Source organism: Pseudophryne corroboree, chromosome 11, assembly GCF_028390025.1.
Source record: "Pseudophryne corroboree isolate aPseCor3 chromosome 11, aPseCor3.hap2, whole genome shotgun sequence".
In the NCBI taxonomy this organism is placed as follows: domain Eukaryota; kingdom Metazoa; phylum Chordata; class Amphibia; order Anura; family Myobatrachidae; genus Pseudophryne; species Pseudophryne corroboree.
In genome coordinates, this window is record NC_086454.1 from 305,900,732 (window position 1) to 305,911,490 (window position 10,759).

Sequence of the window (10,759 nt, forward strand, 5' to 3'; positions counted from 1 at the left end):
TTTTGACATAAAGGTAAGCATCCTTGATGTCCCGAGACATCATGTAGTCCCCTTCTTCCAGGTTCGCAATCACTGCTCTGAGTGACTCAATCTTGAATTTGAACCTCTGTATGTAAGTGTTCAAAGATTTTAGATTTAGAATCGGTCTCGCCGAGCCGTCCGGCTTCGGTACCACAACGGTGTGGAATAATACCCCGTTCCCTGTTGCAGGAGGGGTACCTTGTTATCACCTGCTGGGAATACAGCTTGTGAATGGCTTCCAAAACAGTCTCCCTGTCAGAAGGAGACATCGGTAAAGCCGACTTTAGGAAACGGCGAGGGGGAGACGTCTCGAATTCTAATTTGTACCCCTGAGATATCACCTGAAGGATCCAGGGGTCTACTTGCGAGTGAGCCCACTGCGCGCTGAAATTCATTGAGACGGGCCCCCCACCGTGCCTGATTCTGCTTGTAAAGCCCCAGCGTCATACTGAGGGCTTGGCAGAGGCGGGAGAGGGTTTCTGTTCCTGGGAACTGGCTGATATCTGCAGCCTTTTTCCTCTCCCTCTGTCACGGGGCAGAAATGAGGAATCTTTTGCCCGCTTGTCCACGAAAAGACTGCGCCTGATAATACGGCGTCTTCTCATGTTGAGAGGCGACCTGGGGTACAAACGTGGATTTCCCAGCTGTTGCCGTGGCCACCAGGTCTGAAAGACCGACCCCAAATAACTCCTCCCTTTATTAAGGCAATACTTCCAAATGCCGTTTGGAATACGCATCACCTGACCACTGACGTGTCCATAACCCTCTACTGGTAGAAATGGACAACGCACTTAGGCTTGATGCCAGTCGGCAAATATTCCGCTGTGCATCACGCATATATAGAAATGCATCTTTTAAATGCTCTATAGGCAAAAATATACTGTCCCTATCTAGGGTATCAATATTTTCCGTCAGGGAATCCGACCACGCCAACCCAGCACTGCACATCCAGGCTGAGGCGATTGCTGGTCGCAGTATAACACCAGTATGTGTGTAAATACATTTTAGGATACCCTCCTGCTTTCTATCAGCAGGATCCTTAAGGGCGGCCATCAAAGGAGAGGGTAGAGCCCTTACAAACGTGTGAGCGCTTTATCCACCCTAGGGGGTGTTTCCCAACGCACCCTAACCTCTGGCGGGAAAGGATATAATGCCAATAACATTTTAGAAATTATCAGTTGTTATCGGGGGAAAACCACGCATCATCACACACCTCATTTAATTTCTCAGATTCAGGAAAACTACAGGTAGTTTTTCCTCACCGAACATAATACCCCTTTTTGGTGGTACTCGTATTATCAGAAATGTGTAAAAACATTTTTCATTGCCTCAATCATGTAACGTGTGGCCCTACTGGAAGTCACATTTGTCTCTTCACCGTCGACACTGGAGTCAGTATCCGTGTCGGCGTCTATATCTGCCATCTGAGGTAACGGGCGCTTTAGAGCCCCTGACGGCCTATGAGACGTCTGGACAGGCACAAGCTGAGTAGCCGGCTGTCTCATGTCAACCACTGTCTTTTATACAGAGCTGACACTGTCATGTAATTCCTTCCAACAGTTCATCCACTCAGGTGTCGACCCCCTAGGGGGTGACATCACTATTACAGGCAATCTGCTCCGTCTCCACATCATTTTTCTCCTCATACATGTCGACACAAATGTACCGACATACAGCACACACACAGGGAATGCTCTGATAGAGGACAGGACCCCACTAGCCCTTTGGGGAGACAGAGGGAGAGTTTGCCAGCACACACCAGAGCGCTATATATATACAGGGATAACCTTATATAAGTGTTTTTCCCCTTATAGCTGCTGTATATTTAATACTGCGCGTAATTAGTGCCCCCCCTCTCTTTTATAACCCTTTCTGTAGTGTAGTGACTGCAGGGGAGAGACAGGGAGCTTCCCTCCAACGGAGCTGTGAGGGAAAATGGCGCCAGTGTGCTGAGGAGATAGGCTCCGCCCCCTTATCGGCGGCCTTATCTCCCGTTTTTCTATGTATTTTGGCAGGGGTTAAATGCATCCATATAGCCCAGGAGCTATATGTGATGCATTTTTTTGCCATCCAAGGTGTTTATTATTGCGTCTCAGGGCGCTCCCCCCCAGCGCCCTGCACCCTCAGTGACCGGAGTGTGAAGTGTGCTGAGAGCAATGGCGCACAGCTGCAGTGCTGTGCGCTACCTTGTTGAAGACAGGACGTCTTCTGCCGCCGATTTTCCAGACCTCTTCTGCCTTCTGGCTCTGTAAGGGGGCCGGCGGCGCGGCTCTGGGACCCATCCAGGCTGGGCCTGTGATCGTCCCTCTGGAGCTAATGTCCAGTAGCCTAAGAAGCCCAATCCACTCAGCACGCAGGTGAGTTCGCTTCTTCTCCCCTTAGTCCCTCGATGCAGTGAGCCTGTTGCCAGCAGGTCTCACTGAAAATAAAAAACCTAAACTAAAACTTTCACTAAGAAGCTCAGGAGAGCCCCTAGTGTGCACCCTTCTCGTTCGGGCACAGAAATCTAACTGAGGCTTGGAGGAGGGTCATAGGGGGAGGAGCCAGTGCACACCAGATAGTCCTAAAGCTTTCTTTAGATGTGCCCAGTCTCCTGCGGAGCCGCTAATCCCCCATGGTCCTTACGGAGTCCCCAGCATCCACTTAGGACGTTAGAGAAATACTTTTAAACCTACTTAAACAGATAAACAATCCAATCTGAATCAAACACAATATGACTTATTTGAACCTTGTTTTGCAACAATAAAAATACATTTTAGCATCTTAAATATTATGAGAAACGCATTGTCCTTTGAATTTCATATCATTGGCTTACTGATAACACAAAAATACATTAACGTGAATGTTATTTTCATCAGCTTCTCAATGCGTCCATTGGAGCCGGTCAATTACAGCCACATTTGTAATGTACAGTGCCTCATTAAGACCCTGATATCCCGTAAGAGCCCTCATCTAAGAATGCCATTTCGATTTCTCACAAATATTTAAAATGCCCGCTCTAATATATATTGTAAATGCCTGCAACTCTTATTACCATATCCCATGAATGTGCGCTGTACATCGCACAACACTGCATCCCATAAGAGAAAACAATACACCCACACGTTATCTGAGTTCTAAAGCTCATTGATGTATATATTTGTTGTTAAAAGGATATGGATTCAATATATATTACAAAGTACAGTATACCTATAGTTACATGAATACAACTCACACAGTAAACAGTTAGAACATACAATTACATACAGTTATATGCAGTTTCAGTTACATGCCAGCGATACAATACCATATCTTTCTCATATAAGTTTGTCTCCATATGACTCTCTCTCTCTCTCTCTCTCTCTCTTTCCTCTGTAAAATCATGCTGAGACTTCATCTTCTTCTGAGACCAAAAAGCAACTAACTCTGAGACCAAAAGAAACAGGAACTACCTTCCTGTGTGACCAGCAAAATGTGTTAACTAGTTTCTGGGGGAGGGGTCTCTCTCTCATTCATGATTGAGTCACTAGTTTCTTTGTATGTGCTGAACATGCTCAGCCCTTGGGGACGTCCAAAGGGGCTGGCCTGAGTTTACTGTTTGGAACTTCTATTGTTCAAATAGAAGTGATTTTAGCTTTTATACATGTAATCATAATTATCCGCTGCAATGTCCCACAACTTAATAACAAGTATCAAATTAATCTACACACCAATCTGCTTGTTTTAATAGTAAACATGACAGGTGTATCTGGTTCCGTTCAAATAATACACATTCATGACATTAATTCATTAGGTAATTTTAAATCATCATGATGTCTGGCGCTTGATATTATTATAATTATGTACTGTATGAAATAAGTGTCGAATCCATCTCTGTGGCATGTCCGTGTAAATGCATGTGTTACCATATTTTGCTGTGCTCGGTGCGCGTATTTGCAAGTATAGCGACTTAAATGTGTGTAGTTTGTATGTTCTCTTTATGTAATATTTTTGACTTTGACAATAGAGCAGAGTTGCGGACGCGTCAGCAGTTTCTGCCGAAAGTGGTTTCATCGTTCCACTTGAACCAACCTATTGTGGTGCCAGTGGCTACTGACGCCTTGCTGGAATCGAAGTTTCTCGACGTAGTCAGAGCTTTGAAGATTTATGTAGCCAGAACGGCTCAGTTTAGGAAAACGGAGGCTCTATTTGTCCTGTATGCTCACAACATACGATTCAGCAGGCTCATTCTATGGCTGGATTGCCGTTACCGAAATCGGTGAAGGCCCATTCTACCAGAAAGGTGGGCTCGTCCTGGGCGGCTGCCTGGGGGGTCTCGGCATTACAACTTTGCCGAGCGGCTACTTGGTAGGGTTCAAACACCTTATCGAAGTTCTACAAGTTTGATACCCTGGCTGATGAGGACCTCGTGTTTGGTCAATCGGTGCTGCAGAGTCATCCGCACTCTCCCGCCCGTTCTAGAGCTTTGGTATAAACCCCATGGTTCTTGAAGTGATCCCAGCATCTTCTAGGACGTATGAGAAAATAGGATTTTAATACCTACCGGTAAATCCTTTTCTCTTAGTCCGTAGAGGATGCTGGGCGCCCATCCCAGTGCGTACTGTATCTGCAGTTATTAGTTATGGTTACACACATGTTGTGTTACATTTATAGTCAGCCTGTTGCTGATGTTGTTCATGCCGTTGACTTGCGTTGTGTTGAATGCCATGTTGTAGGGCGTGCTTGAGGTGTGAGCTGGTGTGTATCTCACCTTGGTTTAACAATACATCCTTTTCCTCGAAATGTCCGTCTCCCTGGGCACAGTTCCTATAACTGGAGTCTTGAGGAAGGGCATAGAGGGAGGGGCCAGTTCACACCCCTTTTAAAGTCTTAAAGTGCCCATGTCTCCTGTGGATCCCGTCTATACCCCATGGTTCTTGAAGTGACCCCAGCATCCTCTACGGACTAAGAGAAAAGGATTTACCAGTAGGTATTAAAATCCTATTATTTACACCTCATACATACTTGTCCCACATTATTTACACCTCATACATACCTGTCCCACATTATTTAAACCTCATACATACTTGTCCCACATTATTTACACCTCATACATACCTGTCCCACATCATTTACACTTCACCATACCTGTCCCACATCATTTACACCTCATACATACCTGCCCCACATCATGGAGAGGGTAGCCAACTCAGTGCAGCAGAGGGCAGGGAGGGCGGGCGTGACACCACATGGGGCATGACGGGGCGTGCCTATGTAGCTGAGGCTGCACGGAGGCGTGGAGTTTGCAGTCGCGTCATTGTGGCCATGCTCTGCTATACAGGGCCGATATTACAAAGAACAGCGGGGGCGGGGCTATTATGACGCGATTCAGCAGGAATCGCGTCATCGAGTCCCTTGGACTGCCCACTTGTGCTCTGCAAGTGGGCGGCCAAGGAGGGGGGGGGATTTGCAGGAGACTTGGCCACCATTCTGTGGGTGCGGGGAGGGGCACCCGATTTTCGGGAGCCTCCCGGCCCTTCCGGGAGGCAAGGCATAACCCAATTTATTTATTTTTTAATGAGGTGTCGAGACACCAGCGAAGCCCCGCCCCCATGCATGTTCTGATTGGCCCACGGGCCAGTCAGTGAAAGAACATGATGACCATCGGTTGTGGAAACCATCGACGGACATCCACTGCATAGTTGGCGGCCATTGATGGTTACTTGTCGTCATATTGCTTTCGATGGTAACTATCAATGGCAACCACACCAATAGCCATCCCTACTGGCGGGATCCCGAACACCGAGATCACAACTACATCCCCCCACTAACAGCAATCTATATGGTCCTGCTAACGAAGTTGTCAATTTGGGGTGCAGGTAGGTCATACTTGCCTACCTGACCCTCTCCATGAGGGAGAAAATAAGAATTTACTCACCGGTAATTCTATTTCTCGTAGTCCGTAGTGGATGCTGGGAACTCCGTAAGGACCATGGGGAATAGCGGGCTCCGAAGGAGGCTGGGCACTCTAGAAAGATTTATGACTACCTGGTGTGCACTGGCTCCTCCCACTATGACCCTCCTCCAAGCCTCAGTTAGGACACTGTGCCCGGACGAGCAGACATAATAAGGAAGGATTTAGAATCCTGGGTAAGACTCTTACCAGCCACACCAATCACACCGTACAACTCGTGATACTATATCCAGTTTGACAGTATGAAAACAACTGAGCCTCTCAACAGATGGCTCAACAATAACCCTTTAGTTAACAATAACTATTTACAAGTATTGCAGACAATCCGCACTTGGGATGGGCGCCCAGCATCCACTACGGACTACGAGAAATAGAATTACCGGTGAGTAAATTCTTATTTTCTCTAACGTCCTAGTGGATGCTGGGAACTCCGTAAGGACCATGGGGATTATACCAAAGCTCCCAAACGGGCGGGAGAGTGCGGATGACTCTGTAGCACCGAATGAGAGAACTCCAGGTCCTCCTCAGCCAGGGTATCAAATTTGTAGAATTTTGCAAACGTGTTTGCCCCTGACCAAGTAGCTGCTCGGCAAAGTTGTAAAGCCGAGACCCCTCGGGCAGCCGCCCAAGATGAGCCCACCTTCCTTGTGGAATGGGCATTTACAGATTTTGGCTGTGGTATGCCTGCCACAGAATGTGCAAGCTGAATTGTACTACAAATCCAGCGAGCAATAGACTGCTTAGAAGCAGGAGCACCCAGCTTGTTGGGTGCATACACGATAAACAGCGAGTCAGAGTTTCTGACTCCAGCCGTCCTGGAAACATATATTTTCAGGGCCCTGACAACGTCTAGCAACTTGGAGTCCTCCAATTCACTAGTAGCCGCCGGCACCACAATAGGCTGGTTCAGGTGAAACGCTGACACCACCTTAGGAAGAAATTGGGGACGAGTCCTCAATTCTGCCCTATCCATATGGAAAATCAGATAAGGGCTTTTACATGATAAAGCCGCCAATTCTGACACTCGCCTGGCTGAAGCCAAGGCCAATAACATGACCACTTTCCACGTGAGATATTTTAGATCCACGGTTTTTAGTGGCTCAAACCAATGTGATTTTAAGAAAACTCAACACCACGTTGAGATCCCAAGGTGCCACAGGGGGCACAAATGGGGGCTGAATATGCAGCACTCCTTTCACAATGTCTGAACTTCAGGTACTGAAGCTAATTCTTTTTGAAAGAAAATCGACAGAGCCGAGATCTGTACTTTAATGGAGCCTAGACTTAGGCCCATATTCACTCCTGCTTGCAGGAAATGTAGAAATCGACCTAGTGGAAATTCCTCTGTTGGGGCCTTTTTGGCCTCGCACCATGCAACATATTTCCGCCACATGCGGTGATAATGCTTTGCCGTAACATCTTTCCTGGCTTTAATAAGCGCAGGAATGACTTCTTCCGGAATACCCTTTTCCTTCAGGATCCGGCGCTCAATCGCCATGCCGTCAAACGCAGCCGCGGTAAGTCTTGGAACAGACAGGGCCCCTGCTGAAGCAGGTCCTGTCTGAGCGGCAGAGGCCATGGGTCCTCTGATATCATTTCCTGAAGTTCCGGGTACCAAGCCCTTCTTGGCCAATCCGGAACCACGAGTATCGTTCTTACTCCTCGCCATCTTATTATTCTCAGTACCTTTGGTATGAGAGGCAGAGTAGGGAACACATAAACCGACTGGTACACCCACGGTGTCACTAGAGCGTCCACAGCTATCGCCTGAGGGTCCCTTGACCTGGCGCAATATCTCTTTAGCTTTTTGTTAAGGCGGGACGCCATCATGTCCACCTGTGGCCTTTCCCAATGGTTTACCAACAGCAGGAAGACTTCTGGATGAAGTCCCCACTCTCCCGGGTGTAGGTCGTGTCTGCTGAGGAAGTCTGCTTCCCAGTTGTCCACTCCCGGAATGAACACTGCTGACAGTGCTAGTACGTGATTTTCCGCCCATCGGAGAATCCTTGTGGCTTCTGCCATTGCCATCCTGCTTCTTGTGCCGCCCTGTCGGGTCACATGGGCGACTGCCGTGATGTTGTCTGACTGTATCAGTACCGGCTGGTTTTGAAGCAGGGGTCTTGCCTGACTTAGGGCATTGTAAATGGCCCTCAGTTCCAGAATTTATATGTAGGGAAGTCTCCTGACTTGACCATAGGCCCTGGAAGTTTCTTCCCTGTGTGACTGCTCCCCAGCCTTGAAGGCTGGCATCCGTGGTCACCAGGACCCAGTCCTGTATGCCGAAACTGCGGCCCTCTAGAAGATGAGCACCCTGCATCCATCACAGTAGAGACACCCTGGTCCTTGGAGACAGGGTTATCATTTGATGCATTTGAAGATGCGATCCCGACCACTTATCTAAGAGGTCTCACTGGAAGGTCCTCGCATGGAACCTGCCGAATGGAATTGCTTCGTATGAAGCCACCATTTTTCCCAGGACTCGTGTGCAACGATGCACCGATACCCTTTTTGGTTTTAGGAGGTCTCTGACTAGAGATGACAGCTCCTTGGCTTTCTCCTGCGGGAGAAACACTTTTTTTCTGTTCTGTGTCCAAAATCATCCCCAGGAACAGTAAGCGAGTGGAAGGAACCAGCTGTGACTTTGGAATGTTCAGAATCCAGCCATGCTGTTGTAGCACCTCCTGAGATAGTGCTACTCCGACCAGTAACTGCTCCCTGGACCTTGCCTTTATAAGGAGATCGTCCAAGTATGGGATAAATAAAAACTCCCTTTTTTTTTTTTTTTTTGAAGGAGTATCATCATTTCTGCCATTACCTTGGTAAACACCCTCGGTGCCGTGGACAGTCCAAACGGTAGTGTCTGGAATTGGTAATGGCAATCCTGTACCACAATCTGAGGTACTCCTGGTGAGGAAGGTAAATAGGGACATGCAGGTAAGCATCCTTGATGTCCAGGGATACCATGTAATCCCCCTCCTCCAGGCTTGCAATAACCGCCCTGAGCGATTCCATCTTGAACTTTGTTATGTAAGTGTTCAAGGATTTCCATTTTAAAATGGGTCTCACCGAACCGGCTGGTTTCGGTACCACAAACAGTGTGGAATAGTAACCTCGTCCTTGTTGAAGTAGGGCACCTTGACTATCACCTGCTGGGAATACAGCTTGTGAATTGCCTCTAGCACAGCCTCCCTGCCTGAGGGAGTTGTCGGCAAGGCAGATTTGAGTAAACGGCGGGGGGGAGACGCCTCGACTTCCAGCTTGTACCCCTGAGATACTACTTGAAGGATCCAGGGATCCACCTGTGAGCGAGCCCACTGATCGCTGAAATTTTTGAGGCGGCCCCCCACCGTACCTGGCCACGCCTGTGGAGCCCCCGCGTCATGCGGTGGACTCAGAGGAAGCAGGGGAAGAATTTTGATTCTGGGAACTGGCTGCTGGTGCAGCTTTTTCCCTCTTCCCTCGTTTGACCCGCCTGCTTTTTTGAAGCCGAAAGGACTGTACCTGATAATACAGTGCGTTTCTTAGGCTGTGAGGAAACCTGAGGTAAAATATTTTCATCCCAGCTGTTGCTGTGGATACGAGGTCCCAGAGACCATCCCCAACCAATTCCTCACCCTTATAAGGCTCTATGTGCCTTTTAAAGTCAGCATCACCTGTCCAGTGTCGGGTCTCCAATACCCTCCTGACAGAATGGACATTGCAATAATTCAGGATGCCAGCCGGCAAAATATTCCTCTGTGCATCCCTCATATATAAGACGACGTCTTATGTTCGCAAAATAGTATCCCTGTTTGAAAGGGGTACAGACCACGCTGCAGCAGTCTGCAGGTCTCAGTCTAGTACCTGAGTGTGTAATTACAGACTTCAGGATAGCCTCCTGCTATTTATCAGCAGGTACCTTCAAAGTGGCCGTATCCTAAGACGGCAGTGCCACCTTGACAAACGTGTGAGCGCCTTATCCACCCTAGGGGATATCTCCCAGCGTAACTTATCCTCTGGCGGGAAAGGGTACGCCATCAGTAACTTGTTAGAAATTACCAGTTTCTTATCGGGGAAACCCACGCTTTTTCACACTTCATTCACTCATTTGATGGGGGAACAAAACACTGCCTGCTTTTTCTCCCCACACATAAAACCCTTTGTTTTTAGTGGTACTTGGGTTAATGTCAGAAATGTGTAACACATTTTATATTGCCGGGATCATGTAACGGATGTTCCTAGTGGATTGTGTATATGTCTCAACCTCGTCGACACTGGAGTCAGACTCCGTGTCGACATCTGTGTCTGCCATCTGAGGGAGCGTTGATGGCCTTTGAGACGTCTGGGCAGGTGCGGGCTGAGAAGCCGGCTGTCCCATAGCTGTTACGTCATCCAGCCTTTTATGTAAGGAGTTGACACTGTCGGTTAATACCTTCCACCTATCCGTCCACTCTGGTGTCGGCCCACAGGGGCGACATCTCATTTATCGGCATCTGCTCCGCCTCCACATAAGTCTCCTCATCAAACATGTCGACACAGCCGTACCGACACACCGCACACACACAAGGAATGCTCCAATGAGAACAGGACCCACAAAAGCCCTTTGGGGGGACAGAGTGAGAGTATGCCAGCACACACCAGAGCGCTATATAATGCAGGGACTAACAGAGTTATGTCCCCTATAGCTGCTTTTATATAATTTATACTGCGCCTAAATTTAGTGCCACCCCTCTCTGTTTTAACCCTGTTCTGTAGTGTAGACTGCAGGGGAGAGCCAGGGAGCTTCCCTCCAACGGAGCTGTGAGGGAAAAATGGCGCCAGTGTGCT